Below are 24,262 nucleotides of genomic sequence, written 5' to 3'. Positions count from 1 at the left end.
AAACCTTCCATGCAGGAACAATGAACCGGACCGGTCAAACAAATAAACCGGCTAAGAAGACTAACCAGTCAAGTTATTAAACCAACTAGGACATTCGGAACATGACCGCACAAAGAAAGAATCGGCCAGAACTAAAAACCGGAAACATTAGACAGCCGATCAGCCACAAGGCAAAGGAATAACCGGAAACTGTCCGGTTAAACCAATCACACCGGAAGTCATCCGGTTAAGTCAAATGACCGACCAGCACAAGAAGATACTTCGGGTATCTGTTGAGAATGATACCAAAGGAACAGACTGAACACTTCCATATTCATACAAGTCTGAGGAAAGCCTGCATGCTGCAGAAGACAGTCCTACAGGATCTTTCCACTTCAGGATAAATCAGAAAGGCAATCTTCCAAGTACAGACAATTGTCTAACCAACAGTTGCCACATTGAGTAAAAGACAAACCTAGCAGGTTTGTCTTACACACCGGAAGAACAGACTGCCAAGTCTGTGAAATTGATCGTCAGGTCTGAACAATTGACCGCCAGGTCTGAATCACTGAATCTCTGCTCAGCCAATCAGATTCAAGGAAGTGAAATATGACCGTTGGCATATTTCACCTATAAAAGGAGCAGCTGAAGAAGAGTAAACGTGGGACACAACGTGAGACAAGTGAGATACGAAGAACACAGTGAGCATTTAATCTACAAGTTATAAGAGTGTGCTCTATCTCTAGAGAAAGCCTAAGTGCTAAAGTTGAAGTGTGTATTTTACAATTTCGGTGTAAATTGTAAGGGTGTTATCGAGTAGTAAATAAGCCTCGATCGGATTGTATTTGTATTCCTTAGTGAATATCCTTCTCGCGGTTTCGAGAGGAAGGGGTGACGTAGGAGCTTTATCTCCGAACATCCATAAAACTTGTCTTGTTATTTATTTTCTGTCGGTTCTATTTTCTAACCGATCTGTACTAACTTACCTACACCACTCTAACCTACTTGACTCTATCCAAACCGAATCACCAGGTTACAAAAACCGACCCATCAATTTTCAAACCTATATCATCCAAAACCGGTTCTGCCTATCATACAAGTGTGCTGCTTCAACCTGAAACAAACCTCTTCTGCGCTTGAACCTAGTTCAAGGGTTTGTGACAGTTTGTGTAGTATTGAAACCCCGGTGTTAATCTCTAACAGGATTAATCACCACCCTTTGAGTAAGACGCGCAAACCGGCTCAACCCCGGTCCTCCAGCCGCGATCTAGATCCTAACAATTGGTATCAGAGCAGTTAGTTTCAATACTCAAGCAAGCATGTCTTTCGATAGGCCTCCAATGCTAGAAGGTGATGACTTTGCCAACTGGAAGGCACGCATGCACCTACACTTAATCACTTTGGATGATGAGATGGAATCCATTCTGGCCGAAGGACCGATAATCATTGATAAAGACAGAAAGGAATGGACAGCTGAAGACAAGAGAAGAAATAACCTGGATAACCATGCTAGAAACCGGATCTCCAACAGTGTGGACAGAAACACATATTGCAAGATCAGAGACTGCAAAACCGCAAAGGAGACATGGGACACGGTTATTCAGATCTTTGAGGGAAATGAAAGAACCAAAGAAAACAAGGTAATGGTAGCTACTCAGAAGTTTGAAAGCATCAAGATGAAACCGGGAGAAACAATGAAAGAATACAGTGACCGGTTCACTAGTGTGCTAGATGAGCTAGCAACCCTTGGCAAAAGGTATGACAACAAGGAGGTTATCATGAAAGCACTAAGATCTCTTCCAAGTGCATGGGACATAAAGACAATGGTGATGAGGGAATCAAACTGCCTAAGCAAGATGAAGCTACATGATGTATTTGAAGATCTCAAGGCATATGAGTTTGAAATGAGGTCTAGGACTGAAGAAGAAGTCTCGGCCTCAACATCAACCAGAGCACTGATGACATCCACAGAACCGGCTGCACCTGCACCAATCAGAACCGCCGAACAGTTCACCGAGGATGTCATGGCTATGCTTGCACAGAAGTTTGGGAGGTTCATGAAAAGAAGCCAACCAACAAACTACAATTATGGTGATAAATCCAATGTAAGGTGTTATAACTGTAACTATTTGGGACATTTCAAGTGGGAATGCAGAAAACCGAGGAGGGATAACCGGAAACCGGATAACCAAGATAACCGACATAACTACCAACAAACCGGTGAAGGGAGTGAGGTTTAGAAAGCACTGATAGCCGATGATGGAGGAAGCTTATGGGCTCACAGTGACAGCGATGATGAACTCACATGCCTCATGGCAAATGAGGAACAGGTATTTGACTCTCCTTGTGAAGAATTTACTAAAGATGAGTTATACAATGCATTGAATGATATGGTAGAAGAATATAAGAACCTATTAGCCATGTTACCTAAGCAACTCAATTTTAGAACCGATCCTATAGTACCCATTCCGACAGAACCAGAAGTACCCGTTATAACCGAACTAGAGGTCATAGAACCTGATGAGATCCCTAGCATAGAAACCGAGTTAGAACCTGAACCACCACTTAGGACCGAACAGTCTAGTGAACCAGCTAGAGAACTGACCGAAGAAGAAAATGCCCGACTCCAGTATAAAATGGCCGCATATAAGAGATCTAGTGACATGGTAAAGAAAATGTGTAGTCATTACAGACATCCTTTTTGCATGTTCGGCTTAGGATATAAAAAGGACAGATCCAAAGACCAAAAACCCGTAGAGAAAGTAAAGTTTACAAGGAGTAACCTTCCCCTTATAAGATTCATTAGAAGCTCCTTAACCGCTGAAGAAGAGTTGACCGCATATTATACGGAAGAAAAACTAAACTACAACTATGTTAGTCCAACCGACTCTGAGAAGTGGCTTGATCCTGAGAAAAGAAAAGCCGACCTGCTCAAAAATAGGAGAACCAATTCTCTACCGCATAGGACAAACCACAAAACACCCTCATTTAAGACTTTCGTAGAAAAACCAAGATATCAAAAACCGAGTGCCAAAAGAACGGCTAAAACCTTAGCAAAGAAGGCTGTCTGGTTTGTCAAGGTTTGGATACCCAAGGGACTAACCGCATGTGGACCCAGGTGAATATGGGTACCAAATAGTTGTAAATATGTACTTTTTGCAGGATTTAAAGAAACGGCTAGGAAACTCTGAATGGTATTTGGATAGTGGTTTCTCCAGGCATATGACCGGGAACAACAACCTTCTAACCGACATCAGAATAGAAACCGGTGCACTAATTACTTTCGGTGACAACTCAAAAGGTAGAACTGTGGGCAAGGGTAAGATTGTCCATGGTAACTTAACAATTGATAACGTACTTCTAGTTGAAAACCTGCGTTTTAACCTACTAAGTATTAGTCAAATGTGTGATGCTGGATACACGGTAGAATTTCTTAAACATGCATGCTTAGTTAAGAACTCTCAAGGCATCACACTACTAACCGGGAATAGGTTAGGAAATATCTACAAAGTAGACTGGAAAACTAAGGTAGAATACCCTATATGCATGATAGCTAAGACTGATCAAACCTGGTTGTGGCATAAGAGGCTAAACCATCTAAACATGAAAACCTTAAACTACATTCGCGGTAAAAAGCTAGTTGAAGGTATTCCTGACATAGTATTTAACAAAGATAAGGTTTGTTCAACATGTCAAATGGGTAAACAAACTAGGTCAAGTTTTAAGAGTAAAGGAAATATCCAATCTAGCCGATGCTTAGATCTCCTTCACATTGATTTATTTGGACCGATTCAGGTCATTAGCCTAGGAGGTATGCTTTACACCATGGTAGTCATTGATGATTATTCTAGGTTTACATGGGTAATATTTCTACCATCTAAACGTGAAACCGCATCAAACTTGATCACACTGCTTAAACATTTGCAAAATGAAAAATCAACACGCATTAATAGCATTAGAAGTGATCGAGGTACCGAATTTACCAATAGTACTTTAACCGCATTTCTTGATGAATCCGGTATTAGACACGAGTTGTCTAGTGCTAGGACTCCTTAACAAAATGGCCTGGCCGAGAGAAGAAACTGGACTCTCAAGGAAGTCGCACGGTCCATGATAGTCGATTCGGGTATTGCTCAGAAATTCTGGGTTGAGGCTATCAACACTGCATGTTATACACAAAACCGGTCTCTGATTAACAAGTTTCATAACAAAACACCGTATGAGGTTTATTTTAACAGGGTTCCCAACCTTAAGTACCTTAAGATTTTCGGTTGTAAATGCTACATTCATATAAATGGTAAAACATATCTTTCTGCTTTTGATGCAAAAATCGATACTGGGATCATGCTAGGTTACTCAGCAGTAAGTAAAGCATATAGAGTGTACAACAATAGAACTTTAACCATGGAGGAATCACTTCACGTGGTTTTCGATGAATCGGTTGAAAGTAACACTACATCATGCTTTGATCTACACAACAGATTGGAAAACAACAATATCCACTCTGATAGTGAAGATGAGACACCGATCTTTAGACGGTTTGTCCATGACCAAATGGGCAATATTGAAACCCAGCTGGATCAAGCTGTCCCACGACAGGAAGCTGACACTTCGGTCCAATCCGAGGAAGTCGGTCGGTCTGACAATCCTGTTCAGCCTACCGACATGTCTAGCCTTGATCAAGTGAACGGTGATTTGGTAGACATCTCTGAACTGAATTTCAAAAGGAACACCAAACATCCTCCTGAGCAAATTATAGGTGACCCTTCAGAACCTGTTCGAACTAGGCGTCAACTTCTGGAGGAATACTTTAATTCCGCCTTTATATCCCAGATTGAGCCGAAAAGAATAGATGAGGCATTGTCAGATCCAGATTGGATCTTGGGAATGCAAGAAGAGCTAAACCAGTTCGAGAGTAACAAAGTCTGGTACCTAGTCCCTAGACCGAAAGATCAACCGGTCATAGGAACAATATGGGTATTTAGAAACAAACTCAATGAAGACGGTTTGGTCACGAGGAACAAAGCCAAATTAGTGGCCCAAGGTTACAAACAGGAAGAAGGCATTGATTTTGAAGAATCATTTGCCCCTGTAGCTAGGATTGAAGCTATTAGGATTTTTCTAGCTTTTGCTACGTTCAAAAACTTTAAGCTTTTTCAAATGGATGTCAAAAGTGCATTTTTGAACGGTGACTTACGTAAAGAGGTGTATGTTGAACAACCACCCGGTTTCAAAAGTGCTGAATTTCCAAACCATTTATACCGATTAAACAAAGCTTTATACGGTCTAAAGCAAGCACCTAGAGCCTGGTATGACACACTAACCGCATTCTTGTTAAAACATGACTTCACCATTGGTTCGGTAGACAAAACATTATTTAAATTTGAGAAGAATGAACATATCCTACTTGTTCAAATCTATGTAGATGATATCATCTTCGGTTCAACCGATCCTAAGCTATGTGATAAATTTTCAAATCTGATGACTAACAAGTTTAAAATGAGTATGATGGGAGAATTAAGCTTCTTCCTAGATCTTCAGGTTAAACAACTCGAAGAAGGAACGTTCATAAGCCAACTCAAGTACACCAAGGAGCTTCTAAAGAAGTTTGGGATGGATACATGCTCCTCAGCGGCTACTCCAATGAGCTCATCGGTTAAATTGGATAAAGATGATGAGGGTCAATCGGTAGACCAGATCGCTTACCGGGGCATCATCGGTTCACTACTATACCTGACAGCGAGTAGACCGGACATTCTGTTTGCAGTCGGTGTATGTGGAAGATTCCAAGCCAATCCAAAACAATCCCACTACACAGCCGCAAAGAGAATATTGAAGTACCTAAAGGAAACACCTGATGTTGGCCTGTGGTATCCAAAGGATTCGTCCTTTAACCTAACGAGTTACTCAGATGCAGATTATGCAGGTTGTAAGATTGACAGAAAAAGCACCAGCGGAACATGTCAGTTCCTAGGTGACCGGCTTGTTTCATGGCATAGCTAGAAACAAACATCGGTGGCCACATCAACCGCAGAAGCTGAATACCTGGCGGCTGGAAGCTGTTGTTCACAACTCCTTTGGATCCAACAACAACTGACGGACTTCGGTGTCATAGCCGAAGAGTCTCCGATCTTCTATGACAACACGAGTGCCATAGCAATCACCTACAATCCGGTTCTCCACTCCAGAACCAAGCACATTGACATAAGGCACCACTTCATCCGGGAACATGTCATGCTGAAGCATATCCGGCTGGAATACGTACCAACTAATCAATAAGTAGCCGATATCTTCACTAAGCCTCTACAGGAAGCTAAGTTCTCTCAATTCAGACTTACTCTCGGTTTAACTGACATTAGTCAGATCCTTCCTAAGGATGCTTAAAAAGGAAATCGATTCGGACAGACAAAACCGGTAGTTCCTCCTAAACTGATTGGACTTCAAATTTTCTTGGTGTCTATGGAAGAACCGCCTGGTCTATCAGACAAAGTAAACCGATCGGTTATTTAGTGCATGCACCAAATAACCGCATCGGGATGAACGACTGATAACTAACCGGTTCGGAAATAGGTCATCTTAGATTATTTGAACTTCAAACAAAAGTGGAATAATTAATTGTGTTTACACTTATCTGTTCTGAAACATTTCCTTTTCAAAGAAAAATGGTCGCACCTAAAAAGACGTGAAGATCTGATATCTTTCATGGTCCAGGTCTATGACCAACACCTTAGGCTGCAGACATGCCTATTTCATGCAATACCTTTTATCCTGTAGTTAATAAGCATTATCACATGTTATACCTGGATAAAAGGATTCTCCCCCAACTAGTATTTAAGTGAATCAAACACTAACCAAAACAATCACAAGACAAAATCTCATTCTCACACTAAGACAAAATGTCTCAGTTTTCTAACATCTTTCAAGTTGATTTCCAATCTGCCTTGAGCACTGAACACTATGATGTGTTCAAAGTGATCAAATCTCTTGAAGACACTGGTCTTCGGTACTTCCTGGATGACAAGCATATTATCTACTCTGAATCAGTCCTGGAATTTCTTTATAATGCCAGGGTTTTCAGAGGAACTTCTCACTTCGATACTCATATCCAATCGAAAGTGGGAGTTATAGTCTTTGACTTCACCGAGGATGACTTTGCGAGGTGTTTCAGCCTGCCAAAGCAAGGGTTAACGGATCTCAATGTTTCGGCCGACTTAAAGGCCGAGATTTCCCTCACTTTTGCACGATCTAACCAACTGGTCAATGATCATGGTACTAAATCACTCTTGAGAGCTGAATATCAGCTCCTCAATGACGTGATAGGTCGAAGCATCTTAGGGAGAGATATGATGAACACCTACTATACCGCGACATTCAATATGATGGCTGCTATCACCACCGGTACACCGGTTAATTGGTCAAGGGTACTGTTCGACGTCCTAATCTGGATGATTAGCGTTCGAACAGTCGGCCTCGTCCCCCAACTGAGCTGCCTACTCGTTGAGCTTGGAGTTCCAACTTGTCCAGGCGAAGGTCTGAACCAGGCTCAAGTGCTAACCAAGGAAATAACTGACTCCTTCTATGAGCGGTTTGAAAAGGCTTGGAGGAGGAGGAACCGCCGCAACAACCCCAACGGTGTCGTCAACTCCAACGGGCACTAAGTTACTCCTTCCTACACCCGGTCATTTTGTTGCACGCACTGGGTGTATCTTTGTTCAACCTCCCTATGATCATTTCGGTTTTATCTTTGTTTTCTTCGGTTTTATCTATGTCTTCTTCGGCTTTATCTATGTTATCCCCGGTTTCCCTTGATTACTTTCCAGTGTGTTAGTGCATTAATGAAAAAGTAATATTTAATTAATGAGGTATCCCCCAACTACATAAGTAATCAATACCCAACTAACTTGGTTACTTTTCAACTATCACCTATCTCGAGCTCCGCAATCCGCCTCTTCCCAATGAACTTTGAAAACATAAAGATTCCCCTCTCCAATGAGACAAAACTGACATTCAATGCTAATATATTCCCTCCAAAACCGAATCTATATAAAGAGACCTTTCCTAATCAAATTAACACATCTCAAATCTTAAACTCTATCTCTCTCTAGTAGCAAAGTTAGAATCATGCCGAGCAGAACTCTAGGAAATTTCTTGAGCATCAACTTCGATTCATGTATGGAACATTGGGATGTAGAAACAAAGGAGGTCATGTTTGAATCTCTGATCGACACCGGTCTTCGAACCTTTCTCGAAGAATCCGGTCCCATTCTTATTGAGGATGTCAAGACGTTTTTTAGAAGCGCTTGCATCAAAGGTAACTATATTGTCTCCACGGTGAGAGACCACACTTTCTGGCTGGATGAAGCCGAATTTGCCCACATGTTCAATTTGCCCACAGAAGGGTTCTCTGACTTTCCATCCCAGGTGGGGAGTGCGACAGCCGATCGCGCACTGTTCTTCTCTAGAACCGATGTTCCGGTGGAAAACTATGGGTTAAAAACCCGCCTCGCTCATCACATCCAACTCCTTCTTGAGATTGTAACCCGGTCTATCATTTGTCAATCTCCAAATCAGCGTTACTCCAAGAACACATACAACATGATGACCCATATTGTTAGCAACACGGCCATCAATTGGTCAACCGTCATCTTTCAGAACCTGAAAACCATGGTGCTAACCAAGAAAGATCTCGGTTATGCCCCTCACATCAGTCGGTTTATTCTCAAGTACCGGCCAGAATTTGGACCGGGCACACCGCCATCTCCCTCGAACATTCTTGACATGGATGGGGTGGAAGAAAGGTTTTCTAGGGTAGTTATTACATAAGTTATATTTTTCCATCTTATGCATGTCTGTTTTCACACCGATCTATCTTTCGGTTTCTATCCTGTAATGTTCCTTCAACATAATTCTATTTCAGTCTAAATAACCGGGTCAACATAATAATCAGAACATCCATCTAAGTAATCGGTTAATATTGTCACATAACCGCGCTTTTATTCGGTCTCAAAGAAAACCTCTTAAACTCAAAAGATTGCAAAAATTCTGCTTATTCAAATAACCGGTTAAAATTCGATAACCAAACTTTCCGGTTAAACACCGCAACGTCAAATGGTTTCAAAAGGGATTGCGTCATCAAAGTCGAAATCGAAAATTTTGGAGGGAAATTTCCCGCCCAAAACTCCCGCTCAAACTTACCACCTCTTGGTTTACCGCCCATTGAATTGGCGCCTTCTCGATTACCGCCGTTTGGATTACCGCATTTTGGCTTCCCGCCCACAGATTGCCGCCTTTTTGGCTTGGAGGGAAAACTCCCGCCAAATGTTGATGGGACGGTTGGGTTTCCGAACCGCACCTATAAAAGGGGCTCTTGGCATTTCATTTCACTCTCACGCGAAACAGCTTTCTCTCTCTAAGCTCTCAAATTCTCTCAGTGGTTATTTACTCTCGTGTTTTTCAAACTCTCTCAATCATCTAAGATGGGTCGCAATTCGGCTTTGTTCAAACACATGATTCAGGTAGATTTCGAGGAAATCCGACAAAAGGGCACGCCTGCAGCAAAGGAAGTTATTAAACGGGTAACCGAAGCCGGACTTGAGTATTTTCTCGGCGGTCCCTTTATTCTATACAGAGAAGCGGTTGAAGAATTCTTCAACACCGCAACTCTATCTGGCGACAAGATCACCGCGACTGTTAGCGGTACTGAATTCGAGATAACCGAAGAATCGGTTGCGGAGAGCCTACGCCTTCCAACAGACGGCCGAGATGCCTTGTTGGATTTAGAACCAACAACGTTCGAGGCAGCCTGCCAGATTCTCTCAGCAACCAAGGAACCGGTGAAAGTATCCGGTAAGAAAGCGACTCTACGACCAGAATACATACCGCTTTGTGACATCTTCACAAAGTCGGTTCAGGCGAGAGGTGGAAATTACAACAGCCTCACCAAGGCCAAGATCGAGATGCTAGTCGGTTTGATAGAAGGTACGACAGTCAACTGGGCGAAGGAAATATTCCACAACTTGAAAGACATGGTGAATCCGGACTCCGCACGGTCATGGGGATACGCCATCCCTCTTGGAAAAATCTTGCTCCACCATAACATCAACACCAGTCCTGGTGTCATTATCCCATCAAGAAGGTTAATAAGATCCAAACATTTTCTAGAGAGGAAGCAGTCGGCCCCCGGTTCCACAGGTGGCCGAAAGAAGAAACCTGCCACCAAGAAACCGGCCCCGGTAAAAGAAAAGTCCGGAAGCAAGGGCAAGGAGAAGATAGTATTCACGGAACCGCCCTCGCAAACAAGAGATGAGGAAGAATCGGCTTCCACGTCTGATCAAACTGATTCACAGAAAACCGATGAAAAAGGACCGAATGAAGAAGAACATTCGGGTACAAGTCCTAACAATACCGGTGCGGGCGCAAGTCTCGAGAACGCCGAAGCCGGTGTAGACGACCGTGAGGAAGAGGAGGAGGCTTCCCCTGATAACGACCAGATGAAGGCCGAAATTATAGCGGGCCGAATCTTGGAGGAGGTCGAATTGCGAGTTCAAGCGGTTGCCGCACTATACCGGGAATGGCACGAGTATCGATACGACAAACTTTTCAAACATATGTTACCAGGCCTAACCGACGAGCAATGTTTCAGAAGGCTAAAGGAGATAGAGGAAACCGTCATGAGCCTCACAGACGCCGAAACTCCTAGCCAAGCCATGGACAGATGCGCCATTGTGAGACCATGGGCTCGGCTACAAAAGCTATCGATGCGTATCCGAAAGCTGAAAGAAAGGTACGTTGAGGGAACACCGACGGCTAACTTACAGCTCTTGGTGTTAGAAAAGCTTGAGATAGCGAAAGGAGTATTCGCTAAAGAATTTGATCGGCTTGAGGCGGTGTTCAGACAGCGAGAAAAACCGCACTCGCCAGTTCCTGAGACCGATGACGGTCAGAATCATGGTGCAACACCTCCTCTGGCGGATCCGGCCATACACGAAACCGAAGAAAGGGCGGGGACTCCTTTCACCGAGCAAGTTGAAACTACTCAACCTGGGATTTCCGAACCGGGCGTCACAGAAGAAAGGGTCAAGACCCTTATTCAAGAGTTTGCCGACTCCACGTTTCAACCGCTACAGGAGAAAATCAAGAAAACCGTGTGCCTGGCACTCCGGTTCGCCGAAAAGACGAGGGATGATCAGGTAAAGGCAGATGACCGGATCTTAAAAATCGAAGCCGACTACCGGGATGACACTATTATGCGCAACGAACATCTTCAACAAACCAAGGCCTTGGAAGAAAAGACCTCTGGGATAGTGGATGACTTAGATCGGCTTGAAAAGCAAACCGAGCAACGCTTAACAGAGGTCACTGAGGACCTAGTCGGCTCAACACTTGACAGGGTCTCAGAACTAGAAAAGAAGAATGCGAGTCTTGAAGACCGCAACGACGAGCTCGAAGCCGACCTCAAGGCGCTCACCGCACAAGTAGATGAATTAATCAAGGCCAAGTTGAATGCGGATACAGCGGTTGAGGAGGCCAACGCCCGAGCGGCTAAGGAAGTCCAAGATGCGTTGGATGAAGAAACGCGGAGAGAAAAGGAGCCACCGCGACTATCTGAAGAGGAAATAGCCGAGCGCGAACGACTCACAGTGGCTAAGTATCCGGGACTTGCAAAGTCCATAGCCGCTCAAGCTGCGGAGGATGCAGAGCGGTTAAATACTGAAAGACAAAGACTTGATGCATTTGCAACCGCTAACAAGAAGAAAAAGGCAGCTTCCTCTTCTTCGGTTCCGGCAAAACGAAAACGGAAAATATCAAAGAAGGCTCAGGTAGCCGGGCTGCTGGAGAGGATCACCGAAACAAATGTGGATACTCCACCAGACCCACCACAATTCGAGGATGAAGATGAAGAGCATCTGGCAGAGCGCTCTACAAGACAGCGAGTTCTACAAGCGGTTCCAATCAGCACGGTTGGTCAACCGCAAGCTGAAGGCTCATCTTCAAGACCGAATCAACCGGCCAAGGAAAAACGGTCCAAGAATATGATGAACGGCTTCACGTTTTCCGACTCAAAATAGGGGCTCCCTTTTCCTTAACTATGTTTATTTCAGTGTTTATATAATATTTTCCCTTTCTCGGTTATTCCTATATATATAAAGCTATTTTTGAAATCGGCCTATACTTGCATCTCTGCATGGTTTTGATAATTTTAAATAAAATAATCAAAAATGGAGAAATTGATAAGATAAAAGATAAGATTTTCCAAATAAGATTTTGCAAAATTTTTCTCAAAATTTTTCTCAAAATTTTTCCAAATTTCTCGAAAAACTCTCCCAAGTTAGTTTCAAAAATCCGGTAAAATAAAGAACCGGCCTACGTTTGTAAACTTACATGGTTTTGATAATTTTAAATAAAATAATCAAAAAGGGAGAAATTGTTAGATAAAATTAGACCGGTTCACAGAACTTAACATAAACCTTTCATGCAGGAACAAGGAACCGGACCGGTCAAACAAATAAACCGGCTAAGAAGACTAACCAGTCAAGTTATTAAACCAACTAGGACATTCGGAACATGACCGCACAAAGAAAGGATCGGCCAGAACTAAAAACCGGAAATATTAGACAGCCGATCAGCCACAAGGCAAAGGAATAACCGGAAGCTGTCCGGTTAAACCAATCACACCGGAAGTCATCCGGTTAAGTCAAATGACCGACCAGCGCAAGAAGATACTTCGGGTATCTGTTGAGAATGATACCAAAGGAACAGACTGAACACTTCCATATTCATACAAGTCTGAGGAAAGCCTACAGGCTGTAGAAGACAGTCCTACAGGATCTTTCCACTTCAGGATAAATCAGAAAGGCAATCTTCCAAGTACAAACAACTGTCTAACCAACAGTTGCCACATTGAGTATAAGACAAACCTAGCAGGTTTGTCATACACCGGAAGAACAGACTGCCAAGTCTGTGAAATTGACCGTCAAGTCTGAACAATTGACCGTCAGGTCTGAATCACTGAATCTCTGCTCAGCCAATCAGATTCAAGGAAGTGAAATATGACCGTTGGCATATTTTACCTATAAAAGGAGCAGCTGAAGAAGAGTAAACGTGGGACACAACGTGAGACAAGTGAGATTCGAAGAACACAGTGAGCATTTAATCTACAAGTTATAAGAGTGTGCTCTATCTCTAGAGAAAGCCTAAGTGCTAAAGTTGAAGTGTGTATTTTACAATTTCGGTGTAAATTGTAAGGGTGTTATCGAGCAGTAAATAAGCCTCGATCGGATTGTATTTGTATTCCTTAGTGAATATCCTTCTCGCGGTTTCGAGAGGAAGGGGTGACGTAGGAGCTTTATCTCCGAACATCCATAAAACCTGTCTTGTTATTTACTTTCTGCCGGTTCTATTTTCTAACCGATCTGTACTAGCTTACCTACACCGCTCTAACCTACTTGACTCTATCCAAACCGAATCACCGGGTTACAAAAACCGACCCATCAATTTTCAAACCTATATCATCCAAAATCGGTTTTGTCTATCATACAAGTGTGCTGCTTCAACCTGAAACAAACTTCTTCCGCGCTTGAACCTAGTTCAAGGGTTTGTGACAGTTTGTGTAGTATTGAAACCCCGGTGTTAATCTCTAATAGGATTAATCACCACCCTTTGAGTAAGACGCGCAAACCGGCTCAACCCCGGTCCTCCAGCCGCGACCTAGATCCTAACAAAATGTTATATAGAAAATAAATTAGAACACAATAATTTAATTTGTTCTAATTTTATTTAAAGATTTGTTTGGTTATTAAAATTATTAATAATAATGAATGAAAATAAGAAAGTAACTAATATGTTAGCTTGGTTTCAGTTTTAAAATAATTAATTATAATATATACCTGCATGTAATTAATAAGAATATGGTAGGATGATTTACTAAATAAAGAGAGAGAGATATTTATTTACACATATATTATTAATTATAATATATACCTGCATGTAATTAATAAGAATATTCTAATTTCTTTTATAGAAATAATGTGATGAAATAAATATTTTAATTGACTAAATATTATAAATTCTTATGTAGAGATTATGTGAAGAATGGTTTATATATGAATAAACATTCTAATCACTTTTATAGAAATTATGTTATATTCAATTAAATATTTATAATATAGTTATCTTATTCATATTGTATGATAAGTATAACAAAAGAAAATTTTAAAAGAATTGTGTGATAATTTCTTGATTAGAAAATCATTGATTTAAATCATAAATGTGTGATTTTAAATAAAAAAAATGGTACCAACACGAATGTGGGGGCAAATATTTTTATTGATAATAACACAAAAATAATTGTGTATATTATGTAAAAATAATTTGTTGTTAGAGAAATATGTTCTCTATAAAAAATAAAGTTACACAACTTTACAAAAAGAAATAAAATAACAAGAAAATGTCTTGTTTATATTTACTGAGTTGGTGTTCAAATCAATATTTTAGATTTGAAGATTTTAAAATCAAGAAATGTGTCATATTTTGACATTATTTTCATAAATTTTGAAGAACCAATATTTTCAAAAGAATTTATAAAATAAATGAAAAAGAAAATTTATAAAGTCTTGATATGACTTATAATAAATTTTTTAATAATGATATAAAATATTTGATCATACTTTTATTAAAAAGTGGATATGTCAATTATATATATCAAGAAGACAATTAAAAGTGTTTCATTACGTGTCTTTTGTAAGATATTTTTCGTTGAAAGTTACGATAAAAATGATTAAATCCATTAAGGATGTGAATTGCACTACACGAAATATCATATTGTTATCAAATGATATATTGATATTATTAAATGAATGACTTTACGTCTAAAAGTGAATATGTTTACACTTATAAGTGCAATCTACGTATGGAAATCTTCTAAAAAATTATGATGGATAGATTAAACGTTATAATCTATAATTTTGACTTATGTCGAAAAATAAAATATTTTTATGCAAAATATATAAATGTTTACACGAAGGCAGAATAGTTCAAAGACATTTTGTCTACTAGTTAGCCAAGTAAACAATATTTTCATAAAAAAAATGTTTAAATGGTAAGCATGTACGAGTTATTATGCTTCTTATTAGAAGATATTCCAAGGTAATCTAAGATTGTACCAACGGAAATTTCTAATTATTGTGATAGTAATTTGAAATTGGACAAACTTAAAGTCAATGACAAGTCTAGACATACACGTCTTAGACATGATGTCATTAGACTATACTCTCTAATGGAGTTATCAAATTTGACTATGTAAGTCAAAGATAACATTGTGGATCCACTAATTAAATTATTTAATTGAGAGTTAGTTTGAAGTCTTTTGAGACGTTAGCTTACTATAAGTTGGTATGAAGGAAAACCCAACCTATGCAGACTGGAGATCCCAAGAACTAGGTTCAATGGGACAACCTAATTGTACTAACTTGGAAAGTTATTATGAGGATTAATCCTATAACGAAACAATATATATTTTGACAAGGATAAGCATATTGCTTTTAATGATTCTTTGTGAAAAAAGAGATCACCTATGTGAGGGAAAAGTGGGGCCGCTTCGAAGGAATTGCACGGCTCAATTCTAGACCCTCTCACAGAACCAGGCGCGTGTTCCATGGCCAAAACGAATACAACCATGAGAGCTTGACATGTATCAGGGAGAATTCTATGTGAAAGTGTGTAACCGTTTACACAAAAGGCAGAATAGTTCAAGGACATCGAGTCTACTAATCAGCTAGTAAAGTTATATGCTTTCACAAGGGAAGGTTCAAAGGGTTACACCTACCTATCCTATGTAGAATTCAACTGTTGAACCTTTCACCGGGTTAATCTTTCAATTTCCATTCATGTGGGGGATTGTTGGAATTTAGACTATGTAGATGGTTTCCATTATATGAATGGAAATGAGAATTCAAAAATAAAATTAAATGGGTGAGTCCTAAGAATAAAATCGAGTTAGTGGATTTGTCCACAATGGAAAAATAACAAAATGTATAATTTTTCCATTAATCCAAATTTATTTGCAAAATGCATTTTATTGCATCAAAACAAATTAATATTTTTGGATTAAATATTAATTGAATGAGTCAGTTAAATGGGGTATTAATATCAATATGTAAATGAGAAATTTTCATTTAAATGTAATGATAAATGCATAGGTTGAAACCTTTCAAATACAACTGATGTAAATGCAATTGATTGCATTAAATGATTTTATTCACACGTTAAAGAAATTAGTCATTATGTTGATTGGCTAATTTATCTTATATAATATCTCAATTGATCCAACGTTGTCGAAGAGACAATAACAATTGCAGAATTACATAGCTTTTTATCCTTAAATCACCCTCAATGAACTTTATTAGTTTTTATTTTCAACATCACAAGAAGCTAGCTACTTCTTAGTTTTTCAGAAAAACCTTTCATTGATCATTTTAATTGTGGTTTCACACAATTCTGCTTTGATCCCGATGATAGTTTAGGTACGTTGGTCAAGTTCGTTGTGTAGTGATTCTAATGCTGAATCACTACTAGATTTGTTGTACCCTGAGAGACAGTCATTTACGATAAGCTCCAGCACAAACGGGAGACGGTGGAACTGTTTTAAGGGAAATGTGCCAAGCACATGTCTCGAATCAACATCTCAATCGGTGGTTTCGTTCTTTGTATATCTTATTTTATTTTTATTTATTTCTAACACCATTTTATATATATATTCTGTTATTTCAAGACAATAATACTAACACATATATCATAAGAATTGATATTTTCTTTTCGCTTGAAGTTTTGATGAACATAGTAGGATCGTCTTGATTTTGAGAATATTAAGAATTCATGACTAATTTGATAAATTTGTCAAACCAAGGTCGTGGGGATTGTTTTGAGCTCATAAAATAATTTGTGGAGTCTACAAACAAGGGCGAAGCCACGTTTAATAGTACATGGATTGTAGCCCGGGGGACCACTAGAACCATATAATTTATTAAAGATTAATTAAAAAATATCATCTAACTCTTTAAGTCCCTAACACTAAGCCCTGGGTGGCCCTTTATTATTGGTTTTTGTGAAAAGTTTTTTGCCCGAGTAGATTTTAAATTATAGCTCTGTTCTTGTATACAAATCTTGTTTTCGAGTGACTAAGATTTCTAATCTTGTGGAATTTTCATGTATACTTTCTCTTTTAAATCTCCGTTTAGAAAAACATTATTAACATCAAGTTGATACAACGACCAATCTTTACTTGCTGTCAATGTAAATAGGATTCTGATAGTCAAAATCATATGATTGAAAGAGCCCTTTTACAATCATACATGCTTTGAAACGTTCAATGGTCCCATCAACATTATGTGTTGTTGGTTAATTAGATGTTCGCAGCGGAATAATTTATAGATCTAATCTAAACATCTAATCATATGATCATGTATAATTGATAAAATCATTATATATAGTTTATATAAATATACCTTTGATGCGTGAACTAGATCAGATCTGGTAGTAATAAATAGTCGAGAGCCCCACGTGTTGCTCCTCTACTTGGTCCACACGAGCCCGACTAGATCTCTTTACTTTCGACTGCTAGGACGAAAAAGACAAAGGGGAAGCAATCCAATTGCTAGATTAATAGATGATTTCTTCCTCTTTGAGTTCTCACCGTAATATAGCAAAAGCCGTTTTTAAAAGAGTAACAATTCTCTCTCTATTCACTTTCCTTTTTTTTGCAAATAAGTGAATCGTTTTGTATTAAATAAAATTCCATAATTAACCATTAATTATATATTATTTTATTTCACAATCTTAACTCCATAATTAACCATTAATTATATATTATTTTATTTCACAAATAAATAATATTTTTTATTATTAATAATATCTAATATGTATTAATTATATATTATTTTATTTCACAAATAAATAATATTTCTTATTATTAATAATATCTAATATGTATTAATAATTAACCATCTTTCTCGTTTATCTAGTCGGTCAACTCTAAGTGTGTGACCTCATAGGATCCGATTATAATAGTTATAGGTTTAACCACATTAATCGTAGTTGGCTTCTAGCAAAGCACTACGACTCCTAAAATAATCGGATTAAATTATATCTGTTAATTTGTCCTATTCAAGTTTAGTCATTGCACATTAAATTAAAGGACACAATTCCTTCAATCTCCCACTTGTCCTTAAACAAGTGTGCAATATAAGATACCTTTGTCTCTTAATGTCTTATTTGATGATATGGTAACATTCATACCTTTCTATCAAATATGTTTCTTGAACTCTGAGTTTGAACTGTCAATTAAACGGATGATTCATATTAATCCATCCGAGCATGGCCATGCATTTTCAGTTCTCGTTCTTCAAGTGGCCGAGACACCATTCCTGTTCAATGTATCACAGTATACATGAAGTAGGAGGACTTCTCCATTCTTGTATGACTATGGCTCCCACTCAATTTTTAGCAATCCCAACTACTGCCTTTATAACTCCCTTTTACGGAAAGCGTTTAACAGTGTCAAAGAAATATCAATCATCAAGTGAGGCCACAACATACTCATGTCTGAGGAATCTACTAAACATGGTTTAACTTAAAACTCTACAATCTCTTTTGGAGAGTCTTAAGGTGGGTCAGTCTTACATGTATCATCCATACACATATATGTAATTGACTAGACATCTCCATGTCCTTATAGCCCATGAAACCTGACGCTATCAGTCAGCTTATAATATAGTAACTTATAAAATCATCTATGTCCATTTGATGATTTCAAACTATAAACTTTTAATAATTCAAAACTATAGACTTTTAATAATTCAAAACTTCATTTCACTTAATGGGGTTTCATTCACCAGAACACTTAAGGTAATCCCATTTGTTAATAATGAATTATTTAGACATATTATTCAATATCGATAAAAACAATGTAAATAAGGATGAAATATCATATATCATAAAATCATCAAGTTAAACATAAAACTGGTGTCTAACACTCATAAATACATAATGTAATACAAAAGCAAACTCAAAGCCATTCTCCAATGTGCTTGAGACCCTTAGCCCTAGTGTGACTCTCATGCTTGAGTCTAGGCATAGGTTTGGTTAATGGATCTGCAATGTTGTCATCAGTATGCACCTTACACATCCTAATATCACCCATAGTGATGATGTGTCGAATAAGGTGATACTTTCTCATAACGTGTCTGGATTTGGAGCTCGAACTCAGTTCCTTTGCCTGAGCTATGGCACCATTGTTGTCACAATAGATATCGATAGGCATTGAAATGCTAGGAACAACACTGAGTTCATCTAGGAACTTCCTCATCCAAACGACCTCCTTTGCTACTTCACTAGCAGCAATGTACTCAGCCTCTGTTGTAGAATCTGCTATAGTACCTTGCTTGGAGCTCTTCCAGCTCACAGCTCCTCCGTTAAGGATAAAGACATAACCCGATTGAGACTCAAAGTCATCTCGGTCAGTCTGAAAGCTTGCATCAGTATAGCCTTGTACGATCAATTTTTCATCTCCCCCATATACTAAGAAATCATCCTTTGTTCTTCTTAAGTACTTCAGGATATTCTTAGCTGCACTCTAGTGTGCTTCTCCAGGTATTGATTGATATCTGCTACACATGCTCAAAGAATATGCAACATCTGGACGTGTACATACCATGGCATACATGATAGATCCTATAGCAGAAGCATATGGGATCTTGTTCATCTTCTCAAGCTCAGCAGGTGTTTTAGGACACTGTGTCTTGCTGAGATATACACCTTGTTGAATGGGTAAAAATCCCTTCTTGGAATCTTGCATTTTGAATCTATTAAGAATCTTATCAATATAAGTTCCTTGACTTAATCCAATAAGCCTCTTAGATCTATCTCTATAGATCTTAATTCCAAGTATGTACTCGGCCTTTCCTAAGTCTTTCATTGAGAAACATTTCTTCAGCCATTCTTTTACAGACTCTAGCATCGGAATGTCATTCCCAATAAGTAGTATGTCATCCACATACAAGACTAAGAAGGCTGCCTTACTCCCACTAAACTTCTTGTAAACACAAGGATCCTCTTCGCATCTAATGAATTCAAATTCTTTGATCTTTTCATCAAATCGAAAGTTCCAACTCCTGGATGTTTGCTTAAGTCCATAAATGGACTTCTTAAGCTTGCATACCTTCCCAGCATGATTTGGATCTTCAAAACCTTCAGGTTGTGTCATGTACACATCCTCTTCCAAAAAACCATTTAGAAAAGCGGTTTTGACATCCATTTGCCATATCTCATAGTCATAATATGCAGAAATAGCTAGGATTATCCTAATGGATCTAATCATGACAACTGGTGAAAATGTCTCGTCATAGTCTATACCATGAATTTGTCTAAAACATTTGGCAACTAGTCTTGCCTTGTAAACAGATGCATTTCCATCCTTGTCATTTTTTAGTTTGAAAATCCATTTGCTTCCTATGGGTTTTATCCCATCTGGCAAATCTATCATATTAATCTTTAATAAGTGGGATTTCCTAACTTTTAGAAAACAAATATATCATATTTATTTGATCCAAATATTTATATAATCTAATTAAAATAAATATTTCTTTTATTTTCTTAAAGATAGTTCTACATCTTAATCTATGTAAAATTATATCATCGATATAGATCCGCATCAAAATTAATAGTTAATTTATTGATCCTTTCAATATATGCAATCTTGCGCTCTAATACCACTGTTGGTTAATTAGATGTTCCCAGCGGAATAATTTATAGATCTAATCTAAACATCTAATCACATGATCATGCATAATTGATAGAATCATGATATATAGTTTATGGAAATATACCTTTGATGCGTGAATCGGATCAGATCTGGTAGTAATGAATAGTCGAGAGCCCCACGTGTTGCTCCTCTACTTGGTCCACACGAGCCCGACTAGATCTCTTTACTTTCGACTGCTAGGACGAAAAAGACAAAGGGAAGCAATCCAATTGCTAGATTAAAAGATGATTTCTTCCTCTTGGAGTTCTCACCGTAATATAGCAAAAGTCGTTTTTAAAAGAGGAACAATTCTCTCTCTATTCACTTTCCTTTTTTTTTGCAAATAAGTGAATCCTTTTGTATTAAATAAAATTCCATAATTAACCATTAATTATATATTATTTTATTTCATAATTTTAACTCCATAATTAACCATTAATTATATATTATTTTATTTCACAAATAAATAATATTTCTTATTATTAATAATATCTAATATGCATTAATTATATATTATTTTATTTCACAAATAAATAATATTTCTTATTATTAATAATATCTAATATGTATTAATAATTAACCATCTTTCTCGTTTATCTAGTCGGTCAACTCTAAGTGTGTGACCTCATAGGACCCGATTATAATAGTTATAGGTTTAACCCCATTAATCGTAGTTGGCTTCTAGCAAAGCACTACGACTCCTAAAATAATCGGATTAAATTATATCTGTTAATTTGTTCTATCCAAGTTTAGTCATTGCACATTAAATTAAAGGACACAATTCCTTCATGTGTTACTTTAAAAATCCATTTACACCCAATGGACTTCTTATTTGAAGACAAGTCACAAATAGACCAAGTACCATAATTCTAAAAAACTCGTAACTCATTTAACACATTCTCTTTCAAACGAGGATATTGAAAAACTTCATTAACATTGTTAGACCCTATACATTATTATTAGTGGCAATAAGAGATCGGTATTGAGGTGAAAACCTTTCATAAAATACAAAACTACCAATTGGATATTTAGTACAAGATCTATGTCATCTTCTCTAAGTAATAAGTAAGTTAAGAATATCATCATCCACATAACTAGGATCAAGTAAATGGCAATACCTAAGTGTTCCATCGGTTACAGGTGACATTGATTTAAGAGTGGAGGTGGAGGTGCAAGAAGTAGAAATGGTAGTAGTGGAAGATAGCGAAATATCAAATGGTTCTATAATAGGAATGGAAGATTGTAAAAAATATTGATATTCATCTAGATTCTTCCTTAAAATCGGAAGCCAAAAAATAAGGTTGATTATTAAAGAAATAACATTTATTGTGTGTATACTTTATTAGTGGCAGGAGAATAACAATGATATCCCTTTTGGAAAGGTGCGTAACTGATGAATATATTTTTTTGGATTTGGGATCAAATTTGCTTCTATCGTGATGGATGTCAATAAAGGAGGAACACTCAAATATTTTAGGAGGAACACTCAAATATTTTAGGAGGAATAGTAGAACAAATGACTTTAGTGTATGAAAAATATGATAGAAGATATTGGATTGGGGTTTAAAATTTGAATATTTATTTAAAACATTCAATTGATAAGATAAATCATCATAAAAACGACAACCCCTAAAAATATTTAGGCACACTAGATGAGAATAAAAGAGAGCGAGTAACCTCGAGTAAATGTCGGTTTTTGCGTTCAACAATCTCATTTTGTTGAGGTGTGTCAACACATGAACTACGATGAACAATGCATTAATAGAAAGAAATTGACCAAGAGTGTGATTGAAGAACCCTTTGGAATTATCCGTTTTTATAGAAAGAAATTGACCAAGAGTGTGATTGAAGAACCCTTTGGAATTATCCGTTTTTATGACGAATATTCCGTATTGGAATTGTGTTTGAATTATTTTGTGGAATTGTTCAAAAATACGTTGACTCCATATTCTTTTTCATTAAAATAACCAAGTCAAGCGAGTGTGATTATCCACAAATGAAACAAATTAACGTTTATCGGTTAAAGTTTTTATTCTTAAAAGACCCAAATATCAATATGAAACAATGAAAATGGTTTAGATGCAATGTATGATAATTGAAGAAAATGAACATGACAATGTTTAACAAATTCACACACTTCACATTGAAATGAACTAAATTTTACATTAATTAGGAATAATTTGGGAAAGAGTTTTACAAGATACATAAAGTCAAGGTGACCTAATCTATAATGTCATGACATAATTTTAATATTTTGATAAAAAAAAAATGATATTAAAAGTAGTAGAGAGAAAACTAGAGACGTAAAACATATTTCCAAGTAGAATTTAGAATTTTGAACATAACTTAACATTGTCAATCGTTCTTGTCGAATCTGTATCCTGAAACATTCAATTAGCAATGCACAATAAGTTCATAGTTAGTCTTCTTATATCTTATAGATAATAAGTTGCAAACGAATTCTAATACATATATAATAGTCTTAAAAATAATTTGGGATTAATATAAACTTAACTAAACTTAAATATTTTAATTTAGCATTTTTAATTCTGAAAATATCTTGACATTGTGTAAAATAAAATAAAATTGAGTTGTCAATAGTCATAAGATTAGAAACATCTCAATCAATTACAATGTCCATAATTTTTATTTAATTCAAATGACATACTTTCTTTTTTTGTTACTGTCAAACATACCATTACCATTTTTTTTAAATGAGCATGTTCTGCACTCATACCAAACAGAACTGAACTACTACTAACTATTCAAGCTGTGAACTGTTGTGTGTATTTTTTTAGAAACAAACAACCTTTAACTAGTTGTCCTAGTTGAGTGACTAGATGAACCAATCATTACAGAAAAACACAAAGACTCGAAGAGGCGTCTAATTTCATGTAGCTGTTCTTTGAGAAAAATATGAAGAGATAGACTATCCCCCAAGAGCTCTTGACGAACGTTGCGATGAACTCGAATCAAAACAATGTTCTAAGTGATTCTTTGAATCAGTGAGTTTTCCATGTAGGATCCAACATTGATCCTTATTGTGACCAGTTTTATGGAAGTAGTCACACCTAGGTCGATTAAGCTTTTCATCATATCTAGAGTTTCGACTTTGCATGGCGAAGCAAAGGAGACAATAACTCCCTTTTGCGATTGGAGAAATGACCGGCGATTTGGGATTTACTTGAAGACGAAGCTCTTCTTGTCGAACGACAAAGAACACTTCATTCAAATTTTGTGTGGGTTTCATCGCCATTATCTAACATTTAACTAGTTCAAATATAGTTTCAAACCGAAAAGGTTCTTTTAGATTATCCTTCTCTCTCGGTATTAGATTTATAAAGTTCAACATCATTTGTACAATGTTACTAGTTCTCTTCGAAAGAGTCAATTAGTTGTCAATATTTATCAAGTCTACTAAATCACTCATATATATGTAATATGTCCATTGAATCATCTACTCGAGTTTGTATATTATCAATTTAGCTT

This window comes from Impatiens glandulifera, chromosome 4 (assembly GCF_907164915.1).
Source record: "Impatiens glandulifera chromosome 4, dImpGla2.1, whole genome shotgun sequence".
Lineage (NCBI taxonomy): Eukaryota > Viridiplantae > Streptophyta > Magnoliopsida > Ericales > Balsaminaceae > Impatiens > Impatiens glandulifera.
This window is presented reverse-complemented; position numbering follows the sequence as displayed.